Raw genomic sequence first — 13,097 nt, forward strand, 5'->3', positions numbered from 1 at the left:
ACTGCAGGATTTCAATCTTTGTCAGCGTAGTGTGTTACCAATTGTTTTCTTGCTGACTGTGGTCCCAGCTGACTAGAGATCATTGACAAGATCCTCACGTGTAGTTCTGGGATGATTCCTCACTGTTCTCATGATCATTGACACCCTACGAGGCATGGTGCACCAGATTGCTCCTGTGGACAGGTGTCTTTTATACAGGTAACAAAATGAGATTAGCAGCACTCCCTTTAAGAGACTGCTTCTAATCTCAGCTTGTTACCTGTATGAAAGACACCTGGTAGCCAGAAATCCTGCTGAATGATAGGGGATCAAATACTTATTTCCCTCATGAACATGGAAATCAGTGCATAATTTGTTAGATATGCATTTCTTTTGAATTTTTCGTTGCTATTCTGTCTCTCAGTGTTACAATACACCTACCATTCGATTTTTAGACTGATCATTTCCTTGTGAGTGGGCAAACATTCAAATTCAGCAGGGGATCAAATACTTATTTCCCTCACTGTATTTGTAAATGCTGACACACAGAAAGAAAAGGATAACATCACACATAGATTTTAAAATAAATGGGTCTGTCCACTTCCTTTTAGCAAAGATGTGCATAATGGTGGTGCTAGTCATGCCCCATGAATCTATACTGGATTCCTTATCACTAATATAATTTGACATCTAATACATAAGATCCTATGGACAAATGGATATGACATATCACATACTGTATGTAAATGAAGAAAAGCCCTTCTATAAACTATATTGTGTTTGAAATGTTTGGAAGCTATATTTATTATTGTAAACAACTATATGAGAATGTCAGTCTCTCATCCCAGCTGTTCTTATTTCTCCATTGCAGCTCCTGACGGTGCTCATTTTTTTCCAGGAATATCATTAAGGTTCAAAGACAGGGCAATCATAAATAACCTTGATAGAGATTTCCAGACTAAGGACCGTGTAAACAAGAAAAAGGAACAATGTCAAGAAGAAAATGGTAAATAAATATATATATCCACCATTCCAGTCTCTAATCTGAAATGTATCCAAAATTTGTTGGGACAAGAAGCTACCTAACAGCCCATATATTTGTGTTGCTCTATCTGTGAAATAGAGCAAGGTCATCTTAGGTGCCTCTTGCATCTCCTGCTAATCCTCATCACTAATCTCCCCAATGTCACCCTTCCAGTTGGACGATTTAGCATAGGACGCGGTAAAGGCTTCAAGCTAATTCAAAATATAGTGAAGTATTTCCAACAAGCTATTCAGGAGGTGATGCCAACAAATAGCTCAACAGAGAGCTGCTGGAGAAAAGTAACAAAAACAATTGGTAACTGTGCATAGAATACATGGTGTTGTAAATAAATGAAGTAAAACTTGCCCGCTGCCCCATAGCAGATGTACTGCTAGAGGGCGGCTTCACTGGGCAAAATCACGTAAATATATGCGATTTTGTATTTCCGGGTAGGGGACACACGCGCACCTCCCTTCCCACGCTGCTATTGGCTGCTAAGGATGTCAATCACTGGGTCCCGGATAGCGATTTTCGGCCAGGACCCGGTGATTGTTGGCGAAGCTGAGAAGGGAGGGACCTGTGTGTAAACACCACAAATCTCTCTCCTGTCAGCATGGATGTGCTTCTTTCTATGTCTCTGCACAGCACAGTACACAATAAAATCACTCCCTAACACACATTTAACGCTTTGATCACCCCAGATGTTAGCTCCTTCCTGCCCAGTGGTATTAGTACAGTGTCAGTGCTTTTTATTAGCACTGACCACTGTATTAGTGTCACTGGAGATGTCAGTGGCAGTTATTCAGTTCCCACCCAGTGTGATATAAGTCCCGCAGTCACGGCTATAAGTCACTGATCGCCACCATTACTACTGTAAAAAACAAAAAATTCCAGTATATATACTGCCATTTGTAGACGCTATAACTTTCACGTAAACCAATTAATATACACTTACAGTATTGGGATTTTTTTTAGCAAAGATGTAGCAGAATACATTTTGGCCTAAATTTATGAAGAAATTTTATTTTTTATATTATATATATAAAATATATAATTTTTTATTACTTGTTTCTCTTTTTTTAAGATTTTTTTTCATATTTCACTATGACCAAAGTAGTATAATGTTACCATAGTAACATTGTACTACTTTGGGGAAGTGATCAGTATTTTTTTTTTTTTACACAATTTGCTTATAATAGCAAAGAATTACTTTGCTATAAGTAAGCATTTACCTGAATGACATCGATTCATTCAGGTTTTTTTTGTGCTTAGCTGTGCTTTGGCCATGGCTAATCACATGACACAGCTGGGCTGTCATTGGCCCAGCTTGTGCATGTGATCGCTGTGACCATTCACAGCTAAACACGCTTGTATACAATGGAGGACATGAAAGGAAGCCATCCATTGTATACAACTGTCATGTGACCTGCTGTGATTGGTCACAGCAGGTCACATGGTACTGGAAACAGGGTTGGTACACAGATCTGTCATCGGCAGTGTCCGAGGTACATGGCCGGTGACAGATCACGCCACATAGCGGCCCTGCGGGCAGGCGCACTGCACATGCCTGAAAGGACGCCATATGGCATCCACCCAGAGTGACGAGCTGCTCGCCTGGCCACCATCTGGCTATAGGCTGGGCAGCAACTGGTTAACAAGGCAGTGGTCGTCTTGGAGGTGTGTTTGGGGTCGTTATCAAGTTGGAATACTTCCCTGCGGCCCAGTCTCTGAAGGGAGGGAATCATACTCTGCTTCAGAATGTCACAGTATATGTTGGCATTCATGGTTCCCTCAATGAACTGTAGCTCCCCAGTGCCGGCAGTACTCATGCAGCCCCAGACCATGACACTCCCACCACCATGATTGACTGTAGGCCAGACACACTTGTCTTTGTACCCCTCACCTGGTTGCCGCCCCACACGCTTGACACCATCTGAACCAAATAAGTTTATCTTGGCCTCATCAGACCACAGGACATAGTTCCAGTAATCCATGTCCTTAGTCTTCTTTTCTTCAGCAAACTGTTTGAGGGCTTTCCTGTACATCATCTTTAGAAGAGGCTTCCTTCTGAGATGACAGCCATGCAGACGAATCTGGTACAGTGTGCGATGTATGGTCTGAGCACTGACAGGCTGACCCCCCCCCACCCCTTCAACCTCTGTAGCAATGCGGGCAGCACTCATACATCTATTTCCCAAAGACAACCTCTGGATATGACGCTGAGCACGTGCACTCAACTTCTTTGGTTGACCATGGCGAGGCCTGTTCTGAGTGGAACCTGTCCTGTTAAACAACTGTATGGTCTTGGGCAGCTCAGCTTCAGGGTCTTTGCAATCTTCTTATAGCCTAGGCCATCTTTATGTAGAGCAACAATTCTTTTTTTCAGATCCTCAGATAGTTCTTTGCCATGAGGTGCCATGTTGAAATTCCAGTGACCAGTATGAGAGTGAGAGCGATAATTCCAAATTTAACACACCTGCTCCCAATTCACACCTGAGACCTTTTAACACTAACGAGTCACATGACCCCGTGGAGGGAAAATGGCTAATTCGGCCCAATTTGGACATTTTCACTTAGGGGTGTACTCACTTTGGTTGCCAGCAGTTTAGACATTAATGGCCATGTGTTGAGTTATTTTGAGGGGACAGCAAATTTACACTGTTATACAAGCTGTACACTCACTACTTTACATTGTAGCAAAGTGTAATTTCTTCAGTGTTGTCACATGAAAAGACATAATAAAATATGAGGGGTGTACTCACTTCTGTGAGATACTGTATATATATATATATATATATATATATATATATATATATATACACACACACTCGCAAGGTACAACTTGCTAGTGCCAAGAAAATATCCCTGCATCTCTACACTGCCACCACCAGCCTAAACCATTGATACAATGCTGGATGGATCCATGCTATCATGTTGTTTATGGCAACTTCTGACCCTACCATCTGAATGCCGCAGCAACTAGTCTGCCCATTGTCCTCTGACCTCTAACATTAACAAGGCATTTTTGTCCACACAACTGCCACTCACTGGATTTTTTCTCTTTGGACCATTCTCTGTAAACTCTATTAGTCTCAATTATTTGTTTAATCTCACTAAATCATGATGGACACGATACAGCTACAAAACAAGATAATGTAATCCATAGTAGAGAGTGAAAAGACTCCTCAGTGTACAGACTTGTTTACTATGGAAAACTTGCCTTTCCAAATGTAGACTACTTATCAAAAGATGAAAGATATTACAGGATATTGGAGTATTTGCAGGATTTTTGTTTCTTTTAGGTACCATTTAAACCAGAGGCGTCAAACTGGTGGCCCTCCAGCTGTTGCAAAACTACAAGTCCCATCATGCCTTTACCTATGGGAGCCATGCTTGTAACTGTCAATCTTGCAATGCCTCATGGGACTTGTAGTTTAGCAACAGCTTGAGGGCCGCCAATTTGACACCTGTCATTTAAATAGAGCAATTCAGGCTTTCATATTTAATGGACAAGTTCACCTTCTGGAACATGTTATATGTTCCACCATATCCCAGGTTTCCCCCTCAGTGTGACAGTGAGTGGGGGATCTTCTTCCCACGTAGCTACGTCATTCATTCACTGTGTCCTGTGAATGAATGAACTACAAGTACTGTCAGCCACTGCACTGTGCTGATAAGCACCTGTGTGGTTCATTCACAAGTCTGCTGCTGGGTACGGGCAGTGTAAAAATAAAAACAAATGAAAAATAAATAAATAAATACAAAATTTAAGCTTCTCCATCCCTCCTCATGCTCGTGTGCAAAGGCGAATGCACACATCAATCCGGCACACATACATAAGCAACGATTGCACCACACATGTTAGTTATCACTATAAACATCAAATCGAGGGCAGTAATTCTACCACCAGACCTCCTGTGCAAATCTAAAGTTGCAACCTGTAAAGGCTTTTAAAGCGTTCCCTATATTATCCATATAATAAAATGTACGTGGTTTGTTGCCATTGCAGGCCATTGAAATGTGTGACATGTTTGGTATCTATTTACTCAGCATTATATCATCTTTTATATTTTACCAAACAATTGGGTATTACATTGTGTTTTTGAGCCTTCAAATTCAAAAAAGTGTATTTTTTTCCCCAAAAAAACTGTGTTTAAAAAAATGCTGCGCAAATACCGTGTGAAATAAAAAATTGTGACAACCACCATTTTATTCTCTAAGGCCTCTGCTAAACAAAAATATATAATATTTGAAGGTTCTAAGTAATTTTCTAGCAACACATACTGATTTTTACTTGTAAACAAAAACTGTCAGAAAAGGCCTGGTTTTAGTGGAACTATACATAAAATAAACATTTTCAAAAATCATTCACACATGTTTTTTTACAATGTACAGTGAGCTGTGCATGTGCAGCTCATTATATAATGTTGGCATCCACCAAGAATAATGAACTCCTGCACATCACCCCAGCCCAGCCAATTAAGATGGCTGAAAATCCCAACCCAGAAGAAGACCAGCAAAGATATCAGTGGCTGGTGAGGGGGCTCATGGACAATGCATCATTGCAGTGGAGGTGAGCATAGCTCTGCTTTAAGTATTTTTCATTTTTAAATCCCTCTTGTTTTACTGTTGTTTATGTCTGTTTTATAACATCTTTTCTGTAAAGATTTTCTTTCTTCCCATCAAAATGATAGTGAAAAATTATTAAGCCAAAGTTCTCTGATTAGAAATGAAAGAAGATTGTTTCTGTAAAGAGCTACTGTAGTGTAAACTCTGTTACATTCCTAACTGGGTGTGATGCAGACATTTCTTTGGAGGTCAGGTTTGCAACAGCAGATGCTGTGAAAGGTGCGTGTTTCCATTAAAGCGGTGGCAGTGTGTGTGTAAAAGGTTAACTGCTCAGTTAATACTCTCCAGTGACAATAACTCTCAGCATGCTGGTGCTTAGATTGTTGACCCAGAGCAGGATAATCTCTGCACAGGTTGAGGCTGAGAGCATGTCCCTTTGAGTTTTTAAACAAAGCTTCTACCTTTGGCATTTCAACGCACCTTAAGGGTCAAGTTTTGCAATAGTGCTGGACCCTACCACTCACATGAATGTGCTAATCTCCTATGTTTTGCAGCTCACTCCGGGATATTCCTTTCATTTTGAGGCTTTCCAGATTAGCCCGATTTTTTAATTAGTTTGAGATGTCAGTTACAATTTTCCTCAAAATTACTAACTAATTCTGTTGATCTGAAGTACAATGCAACCATTAGAAACATAACTTAAAATCCTGGGCTTACACAGTATTAAAATGTATCATTTAGCCCTGTACAAACCCCATTATTGGGGGGGGGGGTTGGAATTTTTGTGAAAAAATGTTTTTTTTTAATTTCAAAATAAATCTTGCAAAAATATTTTAAAATTTATTGTGGAAAATAAACTTGAAAATGGATAACACTATAGCAAAGAGATGTGAAATTAACTTGTGACAACCGACTCATCAGTCCTAAAGCATTTCCTGTCTACATAATGGAGTTTATTTACTAAAGCTGGTTCACTGAAAATCAGCTTCTAACTTCAGCTCGTTCAGTTAAGTTTGAGCCCTCACCTGCTGTTTTTGGCTTTTGCTGTTTTTTTCTACAGTCAATAAACTTCTCAGTATGTTATTCTATGTGTCCATGCACACATAGGCTGTAATCAACGTTTTTTGGCTGGGCCGTTTTTTGGCAGGAAAAACCCCTAAAACTAGTGGGTTTATAGAGGAGTTTTTTAGCTTTAAAAATGCTCTTACGCTGAAAACTGCGGCAAAATGTGGTAAAACCAGCGTTTTTGGACTTTTTTGGGGTAAAAAAAAAAACTGAAAAAATGCGGGAAAATGCCACTAATCGCAGCTAAATGCTAATGCAAAAACACTAACATAAGCTGAAAGCTCACATTTTTAACGTGACTTTACTCAGCTGATGTTACCAGTGTTATCAAAACGTCAAGTGTTCACGAGGGCTTAGCAATAAAACCTGTAAGCTGATTGGTTTCCATGCAGAAGTGCATGAGATTCTGAGCGTAACTGTGTCAATTTAGAGTGAGTGGAGTCGACCATATTTTATTTATAAACTTCATTGCACCCCAGGGAAAAGACATCTGTTTGAGAAACCATTTATTTGTAGTCAGTGCCAAATACAGAAAAATAGCAAAAGATTAGCATTTTACATATCAGAACAAGTACTCTCCACTGTTTATATTAAAAGAAAAGCTCAACCAATGTCTCAGTACACACTTGTTTACATGACGGGTCCTTGCACTTTTTTGGATGGCTACTTCTTGGAAGTATAGCAACAACAGTGCCAGATTCCTCCCAGCTGCCAACTATTTGCCTTGGACTAATGAGGGCCCTACCATTTAGCAATCCTTTTATAACCCTTTTCGGTATCACAAATAATAATTGTTTTTCAAGGTCCTCTGAAATATCTTTTATCAAAACAAATTGCTTTTTAATATGTATGTGTAGCACTACCCCTTAGAGGGCTGCTGGATTTGAATTGGGTCCTCTATGCTCCACATGGCCAGGCAACACGCATTTTCACACTTTGCACACTGGAATCAATGCACAGTCCTTGATCTTGGCTTTGTGGTTTTTATTCAGAGATTAAACTTGGAAGGGGTAGAGCGGTATATGGGATGGCCGAAGAACTGTAGGACTTAAGGACAATTCCTTAGCAACTATGTACAAAGATTCAGTTGGCAACAGCCTCATCTTGTAGAGCACTAAAGGCTCTTAAGTGTACCTCCTCAGACCCTGAATTATTCCTCCTCTTCACCCAGCTGCCTGAGGGTAGCAAGTGGACCAAGAGCTGCTTGTGGCGATCGCAGCGTCAGACCCCTGACCTTCTCACCAAACTTGTGACCGAAGGACTGCCCAGTCTAAAACCACGATGTCACGTGCGTAACAATGCCACGCCCAGCTGCACCCTGCACAACGATTTTCCAGCTAATTGGACCACCATCGATGTACTGGCAGCCTGGGAGCGATTGTTACTGGGTCAAGTTAATTACGCAATTAACCCTTCACACTGCCACCACCTCCTTTTTGTACAGAGAAAGAGGAAACTCGGCGATATCAGCAATAACACTATAATGGTTGAGATAATCGTCTGTATAACACGGTCACCGCAGGTCAGTTATACAGAGGGTTAAACAAACACAGTAGCGCTCTTTTAGAGGCAAGAATTCGTAAATTGCAATAAGGAGCTATAGAAACAGTTCAACACTTTCAGAAGGAAAGATTTATTACTAAAAGGTCAAACAGGAGCAATAAAAATATTTATAGAAAGAAGATGTAACCAATATATATAAATACACAGAGAACAATAGCACAGCAAAGAGATAACATTATATATTATATAATTTTTTTCATATTTTGGCTCATAACTTTCCCTATGCACAAGTGACATTTGATTATTATGCAGACACACCTGTGGAATGGGTAGATATGAAATATGAAATACATATTTGAAGGGTTCCAGAGATGTAAATTTCTGCTTTCCTAGGTATTCCAGTCAGGGAGTGTGACCTATCAAACTGTTTGTCTCCTCGTGGCCAATCTGAAGATATGCCTGGTTTTTATGTAAATCTCTCATATTCCAAGATATGAGACATAGAGGAAAAATGGATTTTAAAAGTGTTATCTGGTTCGTGCTTCTCTGGAATGTCTTTGAACTCCTGGTAAGGCTTCCGTTATCTTTTACGATGTGCTATATTGCACAGCTCTCTTAGACAGCCACGCGCTCAGCCCGGAGACGTGTATAGCTCTGGGCTCCCTGCTGGGCTCTGGCTGGCCTGTGACACTTTTTAACACACAGGCCATATGTCAATGTGTATGAACAGAGAGGAAGGGGGAGAATGAGGGGAAAATATATTTGTCAGGATGGTTGACCCCTTTGCCAAGATGGAGGTTGAAGCCAAAATGGTTGAACCGCGTCCATCTCTGGGTGCACGCCTGCCACACTGCTGACTGAACAATCCCAGATAAGAAGCTAATTGGGTAGTGCACCTGATCACCCTCTCCCCTTATCTGGCCCAGGGGATGTAAGATTACTCACACTGTCCTCTCCTGTTAGCTTAGTGGGTTCGTGGCTGCCTTAGGGCTTTACACTGGGTTGGCTCCTTCCCTACTATACAGGCTGTCCACCCTGGAAGACATTGAGGCAGTGGAGATCCTCTTTTCCAGAGACCTGACTGGAGGTGGGCTCCCCTCCCTGGGGTCCCTCCCAGGCTCCTCACTTCAGCCTTCCTCAATCCATCTTTGACCCGACAGTGCACAACCACATTTGAGGGTTGCCTTGGTCACTATGCCTGGCCTCTTGCTAGGGGATTGGCCAAGGTCCCTCAGACATGCAGATCTGGGCCTCCTCCCCTTCTCCACCCCTCCTCCAGAAAGCTCTCAGGTTTCTGGACAGGTGAGAGGGCTCCAGAAGTCCTGACCTGATAGAGCCTCACAGCCTGTCCTGAGGTGAACTCACTACCTCGCTCCCAGGCTGACTCATCCCAGGCTGTTACCCAGCCTCTAACTAACAAAAATTCTATCTAGCTTACCTAGACAGCGTTACATATGTATAGACAAAACTTATTTTAAAGCTTTGGAAAGAGTAGAGAATTATTGAAAAGTGACAGGGTGCTGCACTACTTAGTGTATAAACGATGAACCATGACAACGAAAATAATTAAATAAACATATGCCCCTCATCCAAGTGTAAACATGACATATACAAAGGACATGTGAATGGGTGCGAACAAATACAATAACACCAGCACAAAATACTATAATTTGGTGGTGGCAACAGTGAACATAATAATAATGATGATGTATATTGTGTTGATAAAATGTGCTTCAGTCCCAAAAACTTGATTAATTAAAGTGACTCAGTCCCAAAAAATATAATAGTCCCAAAACACAGAAAAAAAATCAATCAATCTTCAGTGCACGCCGTGAGACATCCAGTGCAGCAAAAAAATGAAAATATCATCCGGCTAGCACTCATCTTCAAACTTAGCATAGAGAACCTTAAATAATGATTCCAAAAAATTGGTCCTCAATAGCAATCAGAGAGCAAAAGCTCATCTCCAATGGCGCTGACAAACACTCATATGCTCATATGGCAGCAGACCTCTATCAGCTCCAGTCCCTCACATAGAAGATGCAAGCAAGAAGACTCCCATAGTGTAATATGTCACAAACTTAAATATAAACAATATCCACACATAGCTACTCACATTTAAAATAGGTCCACAGACCCAAAAAAAGCAAAATTCTAGCTGCAAAAGGCTACAGGGAAAGTGTATAGGATTGGGAGTACCAAGATGGGGGTTGCCATCCGTACCGGATATGACCTCACCACATTACATCCTACGCATTACATCACGAGTCACATGACTTCCTCAGGGCACCAGAATTCTTAAAACCCCTGGCAGCTATTTATTTCTGTCTGTGTCCCAGTAGGTAGATCTACCTATTTCTTTGTTCTGGTGACCACTGTCAAAAAGTAATGGCAAATCCAAAAATTCTACAGTTGCCACAAGAACAAGCGGTGAGGAAATTTATTCCAATGATGGCATCTGTTTTGATAATGGTTGTCTAAAGCAGTGTTTCTCAATTTTTTTTCAGTCCAGGCACCTTTTACAATGATGCAAAATCTCAAAGCACTCCAGTCTAAAATGTAAAAAAATAAATTTTTAGTTTTTCACAATGCAGCGACATCTACACATGTAGGACACCCAATACTAGAGGTGATTTATTCTTACAGAGCAATACTCTTTTGCACACTGGTACTAGCTAGTGTTCCAGTGTTTCTCTTCTCCCTCGGTTTCTCTCCATCAGTTAGCTAATGTGACCCCAATCTTGATGAAAAGGGGCAGGGGAGGGGCAAACATGGACAACTTTAGGCTCTTGACATTCTCCTTATCAACCTAGGACATTATCAGTTGTTAGGAGGCTGGCCTGCTCAATGCTCAAGCTTGTAATGGTTCACAATTATTATTATTATTATTATACAGGATTTATATAGCGTCAACAGTTTGCACAGCACTTTACAACATAAGGGAGACAGTACAATTACAATTCATTTCAGTACAGAAGTAAAATCTGTGGCTTAGTGTTGCAAAAAAGCCAGGCTTGATCCACATACCAGCTTGTTGACAATTTTTTTGGTAAATTTGGAGCACTTTTTTTCCCAATCCACCCCTGAAAAACACAGAAGGCACCCTAGGGTGCAACAGCACCCTGATTGAAAAAGGCTGCTCAAAATGGACAATAAACTGGAAGGAATTTTAACTCTTTCCTACTCTATCCAAAACATACATGGCAATAAATATACTTTAAACACACAATGCTGTCAAATACAGTGTGAATTTATTATGGCTTGACAGAGTTAGGTGTCCTTTTATCATGCAGCAGTAAATGACCGCTGCTCAGTTCTCCAGCATTATCAGAGGAGAGAGTTCTCCTCTGAATGCCTATTTATGAAGCAGTGTAGATCGCTCTCTGAATGAAGAGAGAAGCGATTGACAAATGCTTTGAACGCTGGAGAATGGCTGCTGTTACTATAATCTCGTGAGATTACAGTAAGAGATCAGTCAAACACAGTTTTATAAGTAGTGTAAATTGCGGTTCCTCCGATTATCCACCTCTGGGCTGGAGAATCTGGAGGGAGAACACAGATCGCCAGTGAAGGGCTGACATCATTCCTTCATACACTGGCAGTCTGTGTGCTGAGATGATCAGCGGAGAACATGTTCTCCGCTGATCATCTCTGTTTCCTAAACCACTAATGATCTGAGATCAGCAACGATCCTCAGGATCGCCGCTGATCTCTGTTTCCTAAAAGGACACCAAAATCCACACCAGAAATGACTACAACACCTGACTCATTGACTAAAAAATAATCTTCTCAGGGTTACCAACCTCTAGCTTTTTGGGTTTTAGAGGAGTGGAGGAAAATTACCCATATAACCTGTGGCTGATTACATCCGTGGAACCTAGTGGGTTCAAAGGAGTGAAGGAACACCATCTGTATGATTAAAGCACAATACTTCTTTATTCTGGTGAGCTGAGGCTGTCCAAAAGGTGTGCTGAGGATCCTTCTCACTTTTTTCTCTTTTGGAGCACCATTGAACTTTTCATTTGGAGTGGAACACTTGTGTGGACTATTGGAATTTCTGTTATGAACACATTATTTGAACTTTTTTTGGGAATGGTGAAATGGACACGATGGGATTTATTTACTAAAGCTGGAAAATTCTAAAGTACTAAAGCTTCCAGGTTTTATTGTCAAAGCTTAATTGAACAAGCTGAGCTTAGAAGCTGATTGGTTTCTATGCAGACGTGAACCTGATTTTGATCTCTCCAGCTTTTTTAAATAAACCCCAGTGTTTGGGTGCTTTTAATTTATAAGTCCTTTATACCATTATTTGAATTAGCTCTTTTGGTTAATTTTATTGTCACTTTTATTATTAGTGTTTTTTAGCACTTGTTTATTTTATAACTATGATATAATCCAGCACTTAATTTGTTTTTCAATCATTTTAGCTCATCTAACCTTAAGGCCTACTTCACACAGGTTTATCAAAGCATTTATAAACTACGCTGAACACCAGGCAGTTATTAAATAAAACTCACAAATGTAATCCAGATTCATAAAAAAAGATGACATTTATTTTCACTGCACAAGAACTTTAGTGAATTGCACATTGTGGTGAAGTTGCACCACCAATTTGATCATTTAAATTAGGTGAGCTAATAAAATTACAGAAACTGAAGAGAGAAGACTAAGGGAAAGAAATTAGGGATGGATAAAACTGCCTGGGTTTCATTCACATAGGGTTCATGGAATCCTGTGTGAAATTTGTGAAACCCAAACTTAGCAGTGAAAGCCATTGAAGTATAGGGGAAGGGCGAGGGAGTCTTAACTTTAAATTCTCACCATTTTCAAGGCTAATAGAATAATAATAATAGATAAGGAACAGTCCTCCTTATCCTTGGCTAAAAGTGCAGACGCAGCTGTAACCTCAGGAAAATCAGAGACGGACTCTGAAAGAAAGGGTGTGAAAGCACACTTG

Source organism: Staurois parvus, unplaced genomic scaffold (genome assembly GCF_062004578.1).
Source record: "Staurois parvus isolate SC_StPar_1 unplaced genomic scaffold, SC_StPar_1.0 ptg000165l, whole genome shotgun sequence".
Lineage (NCBI taxonomy): Eukaryota > Metazoa > Chordata > Amphibia > Anura > Ranidae > Staurois > Staurois parvus.